The 14,825-nt window shown below is 47.0% G+C and overlaps 1 pseudogene across 1 annotated transcript; it reads right to left on the bottom strand.

The window, feature by feature from the left end:
* Positions 1-10,635: 10,635 nt before the first annotated feature.
* On the bottom strand, positions 10,636-12,167 carry LOC147678919 (elongation factor 1-alpha, oocyte form pseudogene; annotated as a pseudogene). The gene has a single exon (XR_015300855.1). The product of XR_015300855.1 is annotated as an elongation factor 1-alpha, oocyte form pseudogene (transcript).
* Between the last annotated feature and the right edge of the window lie 2,658 nt (positions 12,168-14,825).

A 14,825-nucleotide genomic window follows, 5' to 3' on the forward strand; every position in this document is an offset into this window, starting at 1 on the left:
CTACCACCTGGTGAGTCCCCTCGACCATGCTGATCCGCACCGAAGCATGTCTTCACTTTCTGGTTGGGTTGAAGTTGCCAAGGCTTGTTGGGACCAATCTGGCCAACAATGCCGCAGCACTCAGCATCCTTTGTGGGACAGCTCGAATCCAGCTCCTGGTCATCGTCAACGCCTCCTGGTCCTCGTGGCTGCAGAGTCAAGCTTCATCTCTTCAATCTGAAATCACCCAACATCTGAGGGCGTTCGACTATTGTGCCCCTGGTGACTGGCAAGTGACCCAGACTCTGTCCCCTCTTCTTTCAGGTTCTTCTCATCTTCGATCCAGGCTTGGATCACACCGGACACTCTTCACTTCAACGGCAGCAGCACTTTGCAGCAGATCGCCATTGAATTCAATGATGATTCCCGACACCATTTAACACCTATGCACCCCGCTTCCCTGGGTGAGGTAACTAAAGTACTCCGGTGCTCCCGTGGGTGTTGGCCCTAGAACCCCTTAAGACTAAAGGGGTTTGCTCAAAGTCCTCTCCTAAGTGTCTCTAATCTTTCAATTTCAAACCGCGACTTTCCCCATAGAAGCTAAAGGCGTCTCGAGGCTGTGTTCCCACACTGCACGCGTCCCCCGTGGGTCCTCCGTGTCACTACCTTGGGTGGTTCATAGTGGGCCTACTGATTCTACAGGTTCTAGGCCTTGTATCTAGTCAAGTCATGTTTTTTATACCACTTTCTTAATATATGGTTTGGTATGCCCCTAGGGCTTAAAGTATATTATGCTAATTTACTGTGTGATATTAAGAGTAACATATGTGCTTTTACCTCTAGCCTCATAAAGAGACTAGTAGGGTGTGTTTAGAATAAATACATATATTTTATATATATATATATACCTGGTGTGATTCTCTTTTCATTTGGTCATTCATGAGATTATAGACTGGTAAAACAAGCTGCTTTACATTCCTCCAAGAGTTAGCCTGAAGGCTGCTCTCCACAGCTACCACTAGGATAGCTTTCAAATAAGGTTGTCTTTAACCTATCACCTCTAAGGGCCCTCCCATGGGCTGAAGTATGTATTGTGCCACCCATGAGAGGCCATGCACAATGTAACTATAGGCCTGCCATTGCTGCCTGTGTAAGTTGGTGCATGCACCACTTACTTAAGATATAGGTTTTCTATATCTACGGGTAACTGCACTTAAAACGTTTAGGTCACCCCTCTAGCAGGCCTTTACAATCCTGAGGGAAGGGTGCTTGTTTCTAAGTGACAGGGTGCCACTTCATGAGCAGAACACCCCTGCAGCCTACGGAGTCCATTCTCCCGGGTTATCTCTGAGGCAGCCATTTACGACATATAGAGTGCCATTATGCGACCACCTGATGACCAACTCTAAAATGGCTGAAACAAACCCTATCGCGTTTGGTGTCAAACCTGTTGGAGTCATACCAATACACCGGTAAGCGGTATGGGAGGTATGATTCCACCCCTCAGAAACGAGCTTCTTGGGGTCCCTAGTGTTTCCCGGTCCCAGCCTTCTAGTCCCGGACAGCACAAAATGGTTGCTGCATACCAGAGACACATTTCTGCCCTCCCGCTGCTGAGCCAAGCTCAATCAGGGGAAGGCAGAACAATAGGCATCCTGTCACAGGAAGACGTGACCACCTCCCAGACCTCCCAGTCAGGATTTAGTGTGTAAGAACTGGGGGCACCAGCTCTCAAGGGGGTAGCATGGCTCGAGCAGGAAGGCAGCCAGGGCTTGAGTGGAAAGCAGCCACTTAACAGACACATCCAATGAAACACACAGTGGCGCAATAATGGAGACCACACCAGTAGTTGTATTTGAAAGAAATCAAGATCTTTTATATAGGCTTTCAAATAGAGCAATGCATTATTAATTCATTGGCATTTCAGGTAAGCATTTCATTAAGACATTTCATGAATCACGTTCAGGTTGCATTTCCTAGGAATGGGTGAACATTTCATTAAAATAATAACCCGCTCATCTAGCAGTGAAACACTAACTAACCCCGCCTGTCGCATCAGACTCTCTGACAGGCAAAGGGGTATTTGTATTAACCTGGAGGATCCTACAAGTAGCGACTATAGTAATGCGTTTAAGTAACACATCAAACCTCTCATGGACGCTTTTTCTTAAAGGTAATAAAACATATCGGCAAGTACTTATCAGTCCAACAATGAACTCCAAGGAACACAACCTTTAGTCATTTGTGACAAGCCTTTCTTCTTGTGAATACCGGTCGGCTTGCGACCTAGATCAGATCATCAGAATACTATGGAAGCCCACCTCTGCAAGAAAATTCAGTACAGTGAAGTGAATCTCCCTTTCATTTCAGGCTTGTAAATATGGTGCACTATGAACATTTCAGGCTTGTAAATATGGTGCACTATGAACATTTCAGGCTTGTAAATATGGTGCAGAATGAACATTTCAGGCTTGTAAATATGGGGCACTAGGGACAGTGTTTAATCCTCCAACCTCCAAACTCTTAAGGCACATTAGAAGGGGGCCAACAGGGCCCAGTCTCAGTTAACCCCGGGGGAGGGGCGACCTCGGGCCTCTCCCGGCCTACCGCCCTCCTCCCCAGGGGATTACCTCACTTCTTCGGCCCTACGGGGCCCTTGCGGTGGCTTGAGGTGGAGGGTGGAGCTTTCTTCCAACCGGGCCCGCACGCTGCCCGGCGCAGTGCAGGGACTGTCGCACAGCACCGGCCCGGGGCAAGGTGACACAATGCGGGGCAGAGCGGAGGGGGCACCGGGGCTTCTCCACCACCCCTCCGTGGCGAATCCAGCTCTTCTCCGGGTGCCGGCGCTGAGGGGCTCGTTTGCTGCCTCCAATAGCTGCGCGGCTCTGGCGGGGGCGTGGCCGGTGACGCGGTCACGCTCCTGAGGAAATATAAAATTTTATGGTCAAGTTATGTTCCCTAGCGCGTACCCCACCGTCTCCATGTACGAGTTAAAGTGCATGTAACTTCCCTCCTGTACCAGCTATGAAGACGCAAATATATTTGCGTCCAACGTTAACATGTCCTCTTTCAGACCCACCATGAATGGGTTGAATGGTCCGTTCCTAAGTATGCCATGCCAACGTCCTTTTGTAACGTACTTCTACGTTTTTCAGCTCTGGCTGAGTAGGCCCTGAATTTCTGCCACCGAGCCTCTTTTCTGGCTTCTGACTCGAAGGGCCTCTGCCCAGGCTGCCTCTGTACCCGTGAACTCTGACTTACTTTCAGCGCGGCCCCTCGCGCTCAGCTCAGCCTGCTGCCTGCCAAGATCGACTATAACCTTCGAGTTCTCTGTTCCGCTCCCCGAAAATACATTCCTGCCTGCCAGTTTCAGTAAACATTCCCCTCAGCTGCAGAGCCAAGGGGCCGGCCTGTCTCTATGCAAGTAATTCAAGTAATTCATAGCTCTTGTTGCCATGCTCCCATGGAAGGCCCGTGCCCCCACGCTTCTCATACAGACACTCAGGCGCTTATACACGCACTCACAGCAAGTATAGAATAGCTTCTGCCCTAGAGACCTTTCCGCCCAGATAGCTTAGTTCCTAAACATCAGATACCAGATATGATAGAAGCACAAGTTGATCTGACATGCCAGACTTCTGTCTCTTTCCGTCAGTGTAAATGTCAAGTCCCCATGCACCCTCTAGTCTCACGTGCAGCACACGTCATGCAGCTGTGCGCGCATCCAAGCTTCCGATTTCTGCTGACATTGCAACATTCCTGTTAGTGCCACCCCTTTTGTGACACTTACCTGTGACGTTTCTAGAACACACCTCTAGTTCACGCCTCTTGATTACGCACATGTACCACGTGTATACTGTTATCTTGTCTTCTCTCAGCTGTTACGCCTTCTATACTGTTTCCAATGGTGTAAAATAAGTATATAAGCTATGTACTGTTAATAAAATGTAGCGCTCTATCCCTTCTGACACCCCTGTGGTGGTCAGAACATGATATCCTGGCCATGACCATTCCTTTTTAAGGAATAAAACCCCTAAGAACTCTAACACCACGGACTCTGTCTTTTTCTTCCGATTTTGAGTTATTATTGATTAAGTACTTACCTGCATAGAAATTAAGAGAGTAAATTAATTATTTACGTCATTTGGCGCCCGAACAGGGACCCCTCCCCCACCTCACGCGCCGGTTGGCGCATTGCAAGCTCTGTCCCCTGCCATCAGTTAGATGGACCATACGCGTACCGGCAGGATTTCCTGCATCTCCCTCTGACCCACGGAGGTGACGAAGACTGCGATCAGTGCCCAGACGAGGCGGTGAGGAGTGCGGAGGATCCCGACCAGAGCCTAGCCGAAAGAAACAAGGTCCGAGGTGTCAAGAGGCCCACCAGGTTTCCGAAGTTTTCCGAAGTTTCCCGACGTTTTCCGAAGTTTTCCGAAGTTTCGAGTCGAGTCCAGTCGAGTTTTCCGAGGCCTTCTGTTTTCCGTGCTTCCCGGTGAGTACCATTGCTGGGACGTATCTAGACGGGTTTGGGTACACAAGTCCGGTCTGCACTGTTTTTAGGCAGTGTATCTGTACTGTTTAGCAGTATATCTAGTATTCCGAATTTCTGAATTTCTGCACTGTTACACCAGTGTATCTGTACTGTTTAGCAGTACATCCGGTATAGGGGGTAAGTCATCTATGTCTCCAATGTCTTTTTCATGTGATTAATGTTGTGGTATGAATGTGAACGTTTTATGTGCATTATTGTGTTTTCTTGTATAACCAGTTATATTCAGAATTAAGTATCAAGGATCGCGCATTCAGAATCAAGTAAGCAAAATGCCGTTTTTTAACAAGTTAAAGCAGATAGGAACTAGGAAAGGGATGTTAGAGGAAGAAATTCCTATCCCCCCTAGGGACACTCCAGGTAACTTTATGTATAACAAGCATGGCATAGATGCCATATTGTATCTAGAATTATGGACCGATTATACAAAACACCTAGACGAGAGACACAGATGGCCAGTTAATGGAACATGGGATGCCGAGTGCATCATGAAGGTAGAAGAGGCATTACGGAAAAAGAAAGCCAGACAATCTCAGAAAGACGCCATAGAATTCTGGCGTAAGGAATCACATAAACGTGCTGAAAGAGCACTCCGTAGAGAAGACAGACTTAAAGAATCAGATAGAGCTCAAGAAAATGAATTAGTCACTGAAGGAATCCGAGTAAAAACAGAACAAATAGATCGCATCCGAAATAGCCAAGTAAACGGCATGTATCTTATGGCCGAGGGTACACCTGACGCCATTTCAGAAATACCGAAAAATCTGCCGCCACCACTGGTTCCAACTAAAGTAACTCATAGGGCCACTAAAGATATATTCCTGAATTCCTACCTAGAAGATGTAGCACCAGCTTATACCAATCTGCCTGTTCGTGCCCTGCCTACTGACAGAGACGGGGATGGCACTCCGCCCCCAGGTCATGTTCCGCCGGTACCGCAACAGACTTCCCCTGTTCCGCCAGCCCCGCCACTTCCTGCACCTAAAACAGATCTACCGAAACCACGTTTACCAGATCCTACTAAAAGACAAATTCAAATACAGACTGCACACAGAGATGATACCCAAGCCTCCGCTTCAGGGGGTGCAACCGCGGGTCCTCGGACCCCGCCATTGACACACAGATTAAATGTCAGGGATATACAGAGTCCCCTCACGTTCAGGTCTCCTCACTTATCCCGCTTGGACGCATTCAAGGAAAACATTTCAGTTTGTAGATACGATCCAGTACCCGGTAAAGACGATCTAATGATATTGGCATCACTACGGTTAAGATCTGCTACTGATATCTTGCTAAGCTATGTAGGAATGAAGGACCGTCTAGACAGAATATACGAGTTTGTACAGACAGGGAAAGACCCTGACAGTATCAAGAATGCTATGGAAAACCAGAAAGTTGACATACAAGCACAGATACTACGATTTTTCATAAACTGTCTAATAAGAGAACGAGATAGGCCTGGAACAGATCAGAGTGAATTAGATGCACTGAACAAGTGGGGTCAAAATATAGCCGATGGAAAACATGACAAACAGAATTGCATAGCCACTATGTACAGAAAAATAAGAAAAACAGTAATAGAGGTACACCAAAAAGAGAAAGACAAAGCTTCCTCTGAGGAGGAAGAAGAATCTGAAGAACCAGAAAAGACTGCAGACACCATAGCATATGTAGGTAAGGGAACTTACCTTAGGAAGGGTATCCGTCCAGAGAGCAAGAGAGTTTTCTTCTCTGCCTTGACAAATCCGAATTCTGCTGAGCATCAGTTCCAGGAAACTGATAAAAGGCTTCGAGATCGAGTTGGGTACCACGTACTCAATTCTATGGATGAACAAGAACTAGCCCGATCAGCTGTATCATGGGCCGAAAATGCAGACATATATAATGATGACACGGTGGCGCAGACATTTCTGAACCTCTCCCCCGACGAACAGAAATTAGCAGGTGTATACATGATTCAGCACCTTCTCATTAAATACAGAAAACATTATTCTGATCCAGGTCCCTTACACGAAACACTAGAAGCACTACTCATGGATAGATGGAGAGGTTTAAGCACCAAATTAATTCAAATAATTCTAGAACAACGACACCGATATAATACCTTTGTAAGCTCTGAATATGTTCCCGCCCCGCCCCCAGAAAGGAAAATGTATCACATGCAACGCCTGAGTGGCGTTGAAAGTCAGAACCCCTTACGAGAAGTGCACCCTGTTATGGGTGAGGATCGTGTCTTGAAACGCGTGTATGTACACACGCCTCTGACTAAATTAGAACTGTTAGAAATGAAGAAACTAGTCCCGTGTCATGATAAAGACCCTGCAGGTTTTCACAGAGAGCTTAAAGACATGTTACTGATGGGGGATTACACATATGATGACATTATGAAAATGTTAAAAGTACTATTACCCACGGGTATCTTCGAGAAATTAAAGGAAAAGGAATGGGAGGTGGGGGACACAAAGATTGCATGGGCAGAAATAGAGGACGAAGAAAGAAAACGGGTCCCAGGGTTAGGCCTTGGGGACAAAACTAAAGCATTACCAGGTTTGATAGTACAGGTCCTGCCCAGATTATTGACAACTAGAAAGGAAGATTGGGACGCCATCTCGTCCTGTAAACAGAAACATGATGAAGATACTAGTGACTTCTATTCAAGATTCGAGAAATGTTTTATTATTAATAGTGGCCTCAAACCAAGTAGCGAGTCGTACCCGCATCTTTTTGTATCAAAGTTAGTGGAGAATTCCCTACCGTTAGTTAAAAACCGTGAATACAAGGTCGAGAGTACATGGCAAGCAAACACGCCATCACAGATGTTACAGATGTTACAATATCACCAGAATAGAATTATCGAAGAACAAGATCAGGAACAGAAACTTATGAAAGACACGAAGATGAAAATGTTAGTAGCACAGACGGTCCCAGCCGACAGTCACAGAAAGGGTACGACCCAGACAAGTCACACCGCAGCTCCCGTTAAAGGGACATGCAATTATTGCAAGCAGCCAGGTCATTACGTACATGAATGCCCAGTTCTGAAACATAACATAGCGACAGGTAAAACTAAAGAAAGACCGCATCCGCCTAGACAAGACCATAACCAGCATCAGTCTTCACAGAATACACAGAATACCCAGCCTATGCATGCTTCCTCAGCTCCAGCACAGACAGTAGCGGTACCACAGCCACAGCCCATTGCCGCGTCTCAGCGAGTCTCACAACAGATGTACCAGTACGCCCAGTCCGCATATCCAGATTATCCCCGATATACATGAAACAGCCTAGAGAGGGAAGGTGGCTTGCCTCTTATTGAGATTCCTGTAGATCAAGAAGGTCCTTATGTACACAGTCAAGTATTGGGAAAAGACAGAAAGTTTTTAATTGACACAGGGGCAAGTCGTACTACGATCAGCCATGATGAAGTCCCAGGGGCACCCCTCTCAGGCTCACAAAATGTTTCCCTTGGTTTTTCAGGACAGCCTATTGTAAACGAGGTATCAGAACCAGTTCCCCTGGCTGTGGGTCCATTATCACGTGTTACAGACTTGTTACTTACGAAATCATGTCCAGAAAATCTGTTAGGAATTAAAACATTGAAAGCTCTAGGAGCTATAATCTGCTGTTCCCCGGAGGGAGTTAGACTCTTTCTACGGGATTTCAAGGGTCATTATGTTTTGCGAGAATTCGATGTCAGATTGAAAAATGTACCAGATTACTTGTGGGCAAAAGGCCCAACTGATGTAGGTTGTATGCACATTACACCATACCGTGTCACACTCAAAACAGGTGTTGTATTACCCCGAATCAGACAATACAAGTTACCACCCGATGCTGTAGTGGCTTTACTGAAAATCATTGACGAGCTCATTACCCAAGGAGTGGTCGTCGAGACCGACTCCAATGTCTGTAATTCACCCATCATCCCGATTCTTAAACGTACTGATCCCAATGCACCGCCAGTATATCGGCTGGTGATTGATCTTCGAGAATTAAATAAATGCATTATACCACAGTATCCTGTGGTCCCCGATATCTCATCCCTATTGACTGCCATTGATTCAGAAGCAACGTTCTTTACTGTAATTGACCTCAAGAACGCCTTCTTCAGCGTGCCTATTGATCCAGAGAGCCAATATCTCTTCGGATTCAGTTTAAATGGACGCAGCTTCAAATTTTCACGCGCACCTCAAGGATTCACAGAAAGCCCCAGCATCTATAGTCAAGCACTGAAAAGACAACTAGATTGTATTCAAATGCCAGTTAACACCGCTTTACTGCAATACGTCGATGATCTACTGATCACCGCACGAAGTGAGCCCGAATGTGAAAAAGCATCACTGACAGTTTTACATTTTCTGGCCGACAAGGGACACAAGGTGTCTCCTTCGAAGCTACAATTCTGTGTTCAGCAAGTTGTGTACTTGGGTCACTTGCTGTCCAAAGTGGGGAGACAGCTCACTCCCGATCGCATTCAGTTAATTGTAAATATGCCGCAACCCCAGACACAAAAGGAAGTGCGGGCCTTCATAGGCCTCACCTCATACTGCAGACAATGGATTCCCCAATATGCATTTCTAGCTAAACCACTCATCCAGTTAACGACACAGGAGGCAGCAACTTCGACTGCCCTCCCTTGGACTCAGGAACACACACAAGCTTTTGAAGAATTAAAGAAAGCATTATGCCAAGCACCAGTTTTAGCGACACCATGTTACAGCAAACCGTTTACACTTTTTGTTACAGAACGTGATGGTACAGCGTTGTCTGTCCTCACTCAAGATCAAGCAGGTTCACATAAGCCTTGCGCTTATTTTTCTAGTACATTGGATTCAGTAGCCCAGGCACTCCCTGCATGCTTAAAGTCAGTAGCAGCAACAGCGTTAGCAATCAGACAAAGCGACTCAATTGTTTTAGGTCATCAGTTAACAGTTCAAGTACCACACTCTGTAGAGGTTTTGTTAAACAGAACCCAGACTCAACACTTGACCATAGCACGACTGACAGGTTATGAATTAACGTTGTTCCAGCCACACATAGAAATCAGACGCTGCAGTATCCTGAACCCCGCAACACTGTTACCTACAATTATGACAGACCCAGCCCAGCATGATTGTATAGAAATAATTAATGCAGTAACAAAGCCACGACGAGACTTAACAGATGTCCCACTGACAAATCCAGACCTGACACTTTATGTGGATGGTTCATGCATGAGAACAAGTACAGGAGAATTAGTGGCCGCGTATGCCGTGACCACTGTAACTGAAGTTAAAGAAACACATCGTATTGACACACTGTCTACTCAAGCAACAGAGCTCATCGCTCTGACCCGAGCTTGTATTCTAGCCAAGAACAGAAATGTTAACATATACACTGATTCCCGTTATGCATTCGGAGTTGTACACGACTTCGGAGTCCTCTGGCAAGAACGAGGTTTCCTGACCTCTCATGGGGCCAAGATACAACATGGTCCCCTCATTCAAGCACTGTTAGAAGCAATACATTTGCCCTCGGGCATATCAGTCATGAAGTGTAAAGCACATACTAAAGTTACAGATTCTGTTTCCCAGGGTAACGACCTGGCAGACCAGACGGCAAAACATACAGCACTGACTCACACCCAGATTACTGATGTGACAAAAACAATAGTACCGACAAAGTGTATGGCAGTTAGAGATCCCGCCCTAGATGTAATTGACATCCAGACGCATGCTACTCCAGATGAAATAAAGAAATGGATTGAACTAGGAGGGATCCAGACAGATCAAGGTTGGATGACGAAGGGAAAATCTACATGGTTTCTCCCCGACTCTATGGTTCAAGTCATGATTAATACAGCACATAGCCCGGCACATCTAGGAGAGAAAGCGATGTTAGACAGTTTACAAAATCTCTGGAGCAATAAACACTTTTTTTTTTTTTTTTTTTTTTTTTGTGCCAATATTTTATTCAGAAATCACAGACGGGGAATAACCAGAATGTAAGTCACAAAATATTAGAACATCAGAACAAGCGCCAAGTCCAGCCTCCCTTTCCTGCGGAGGCTCTTGTGATGGACCCTAATGCTCAGTAACCAGTCCCTGATCATAGAGTGCAGGTGGCGATCCGAGACCAGAGGATTCTGGGTACCCAGTGCCATTAGGGCAGCTGGGTGTGGTTGGCGCTACTTCTTGCCACCGGCCTTGATTGCGGACTTGGTGACTTTGCCAGCACTGGCAGCCTTCTTCTCAACCGCCTTGATAACTCCGACAGCTACCGTCTGCCTCATGTCGCGGACAGCAAAGCGACCAAGAGGAGGGTAGTTGGAGAAGCTCTCCACACACATGGGTTTGCCTGGAATCATCTCCACAATGGCTGCATCTCCTGATTTGAGTGCCTTCGGTGCATCTTCAAGCTTCTTGCCAGATCGTCTGTCGATTTTTTCCTTCAGCTCAGCGAATTTGCAGGCAATGTGAGCGGTGTGGCAATCCAACACAGGGGCGTATCCCTGGCTGATCTGGCCAGGGTGATTCAGAATAATGACCTGGGCTGTGAAGCACCCAGCCTCCATCGGGGGATCGTTTTTGCTGTCACCAGCTACATTTCCTCTTCGGATATCTTTCACAGACACGTTCTTCACGTTGAAGCCAACGTTGTCACCGGGGAGAGCCTCCACCAGTGCCTCGTGGTGCATCTCCACAGACTTTACTTCAGTGGTTACGTTACTGGGGGCAAAAGTCACCACCATGCCAGCCTTAATGATACCTGTTTCCACACGGCCCACTGGGACTGTGCCAATACCTCCTATCTTGTAGACGTCCCGCAGGGGCAGACGCAGGGGCTTGTCGGTGGGACGGGTAGGCGGGATGATGGAGTCTAGGGCTTCGAGCAGGGTGACCCCACTGGCGGATCCCTCCTTGCGTTCCACCTTCCAGCCCTTAAACCAGGCCATGTTGGTGCTGGGCTCCAGCATGTTGTCCCCGTGCCAGCCGGAGATTGGCACAAATGCCACTGTGGCTGGGTTGTAACCGATTTTCTTGATGTAGGTGCTGACTTCCTTGGTGATTTCTTCGAAACGCTTCTGGCTGTAGGGAGGTTCGGTGGAGTCCATCTTGTTAACACCAATGATCAGCTGCTTCACCCCCAGGGTGTAGGCCAGCAGGGCGTGCTCGCGGGTCTGTCCGTTCTTGGAAATACCAGCTTCAAACTCGCCCACGCCGCCAGCAACAATCAGCACCGCACAGTCAGCCTGCGAGGTGCCGGTGATCATGTTCTTGATGAAATCCCTGTGCCCGGGGGCATCGATGATGGTGATGTAATACTTGGCAGTCTCGAACTTCCAGAGGGAGATGTCGATGGTGATACCACGTTCCCTCTCCGCCTTCAGCTTGTCCAACACCCAGGCGTACTTGAAAGATCCTTTGCCCATCTCGGCTGCCTCTTTCTCGAACTTCTCGATGGTTCTCTTGTCGATGCCCCCACACTTGTAGATGAGGTGGCCGGTGGTGGTGGACTTGCCGGAGTCCACATGGCCGATAACCACGATGTTAATGTGGATCTTTTCCTTTCCCATTGCGGCAGAGTACTATGCTGGTGTCTCCCGGATCGGGCTGCGCTGCTCTCAGGTCTGGAGGCGCCGCGGGCGGATGTGCAGAGTGGAGCAATAAACACTTACGAGCAGCAGCAAAACAGAAAGTGCGTACTTGCATGATCTGTTGTCAGTTCAATCCAGGTAAAAGCGTCCCTGTAGAGCAAGGTGGATTTCACCCTCCCGATCACCCTTTTGAAGTCCTCCAGATGGATTATATCCAGATGAACAGTTGTCGAGGATTCAAGTATGTCCTTGTAATTGTTTGTGCTCTGTCCCGTTGGACCGAAGCATACCCAGTTCCAGACTACACTGCTCCGACCACTGCCAGACAGTTGGTTCGTGAATTCTTCCCACGGTACGGTTTGCCCCGTGTCGTGTACTCAGATAACGGACAGCCATTCTCGTCCGAGTTAATGAAGCAGGTTTCTTTACTGTTAGGTTACCAGTGGAAATTCCATTGTGTCCGACATCCTGAAGCCGCAGGCCTTGTAGAAAGGCATAACCAGACACTAAAAATACGTCTTGCAAAGATATGTCAGGAGAAAGGGGTCGACTGGATAGTCGCCCTGCCCGTGGCACTATTCTACATGAGGATGGTCGCCCACTCGAGATCAGGGCTATCCCCGTACGAAGTGGTTTTTGGCAGACCACCGAATATGTGGGGGACGCCCATTCCGAAGAAAATCACTGATGTTGATTGTAATATGTTGACAGATTACCTTGCCTCCTTGATGTCTGCACTCCAATCATGTCGTTCACAGGTTGCCGCAGCCTTCCCTGACAACACTGATGTAAAGCCACACGAGGTCCGTCCTGGGGACCTGGTACTCGTCCGGAATTTCGACCGGAAAAATCCGCTGGAGCCCCGCTGGAAATCTCCGAAGACCGTCCTTCTCACCACGAGGACCGCCGTGAAGATTGAGGGGAGAAAGGGGTGGGTCCACACGAGTCATGTGAAGAAATTTTGTGGACTGAAACCTGATCGAGACTCGTCCACCCCCACCAAAGACTGTGTTGAGGAAAAAGACTTTACAGTATCCGAACGAGAAAAAACTCCCCAAGAAGAATACCGTATGAAACTCCGATCTAGCAAGTCAGACAGTTTAATTGTTTAAGTCCTCCCCTAGGTGAATCGGTTAAATAGTTTCTGACATGCATCCCCTAGATCGAGATAGAGAGAGAGAGAGACAAGTTAAAAGAAATACATACTGCAAATCACTGCGTAGTCACTGTATAGTGACGTTGTTAATAATGTTTTTTCTAAGTGTTCTAATTATTATTGCCAGTATTCTGCTACCTATCTACTGGCCTATTTTCAAGCGTGAACAATCTGTTTACAATGTCTCTGCTGAACACACTTTTAGTGAATTACCTGCACACGAACTCTCCTACAGACTTGCGCTGCGCAACAATACATTCATTAGTATGTTACACCACTCCCATCAGACGAACAATGCTACAGACTGCTGGATATGTGGCCGACTCCCTCCCTACCAGAATTACAAGGGAGCTCTGCCCCTCTTTCCGTACCCGTTCACTCACAATGGCTCCTGTGGGGCATGGTTTAAAATAATTAATTCCTTAGATCCTGATATTGCTGTTTTCGATGGGGGCTGGGTTTGGGGAAACTTGAACTTAGTCCTGCTCAACGTCTGTTACCCTGATAAGGAGGGACTCCCTACTCGAATAGGAACTGATCTAGAAAATGAAGTATATGGATTAGGTAACTACACAATTAGCCTCATGATCCTTACTGTTGAATCCGAAGCTGCACCAGTTCTGCCCCATATGCTAGTATTACCAGTCACTGGTGAATTATGTGTCCGAAAGAAAGGTTCAGTACACTTAGGTCATAGTAAATGCACTACTGTGGTCGAATTCAGTGACCATGGTAAATCGTCCTTTAAAGCTATCAGCCATTCCTACTTTGTTTGTGGTCATACCGCATACATACGTTTGCCTCCAGATTGGGATGGTACCTGTTATATTGCATTCCTTCTGCCACCTGTTTTTCTGGCTCCCCCTGATTATCATAGAAATACGAATCTAGTAAAGAATAGACCCAGAAGAGATATTCCACTTGTCGACTACACAGAAACGGCATGGGAACAGTACACTGATTTTAATAAAGGATTCTTTTTCTTTTTAGGACCTGTCCAAAACAGTAAATTAATACGTAGATTAACTAGAACACTTGAAGCTGTAGTACATGAAACTGCCTCTGCCTTAGGTAACTTAACAGAGGAGCAATCTGCTATGCGGGTTGTTGTCCTTCAAAATCGTCTTGTTATTGACGTCATCTTGGCAGATAGAGGTGGAGCCTGTAAGGTCATCGGGTCAAGTTGCTGCGTTTTCATCCCACAAAATGCACCATCTGTCTATCAAGCTATTACCCGTTTGCATAAAATTGCAAATCAGATACATCAGAATCCAGGCACCTGGACTTGGTCCGGTTGGTTTTGGACAACGTTAACAGCCTGGGGATGGAAGATCCTATCCTTCCTAGGTTTCGGCCTTGTCATAGTATTCAGCTGCTGCCTGTGCCTACAGTGTGGGCCGGCGATATGTGGACTGTGTGCCACATCATGCATTGAACATTCCAGTTTCCTCTCAAACAGCCAAAGAAAGAAAGATGAACAAATAATGTTACAAGAACAGACTGATCGATTCATGAGGATTGATATATCATGAAGGGTCCGTAGGGAACAAGGAGGGAATGAGGAA

The sequence above is a fragment of the Lissotriton vulgaris genome, chromosome 11 (genome assembly GCF_964263255.1).
Source record: "Lissotriton vulgaris chromosome 11, aLisVul1.2, whole genome shotgun sequence".
Classification (NCBI taxonomy): domain Eukaryota; kingdom Metazoa; phylum Chordata; class Amphibia; order Caudata; family Salamandridae; genus Lissotriton; species Lissotriton vulgaris.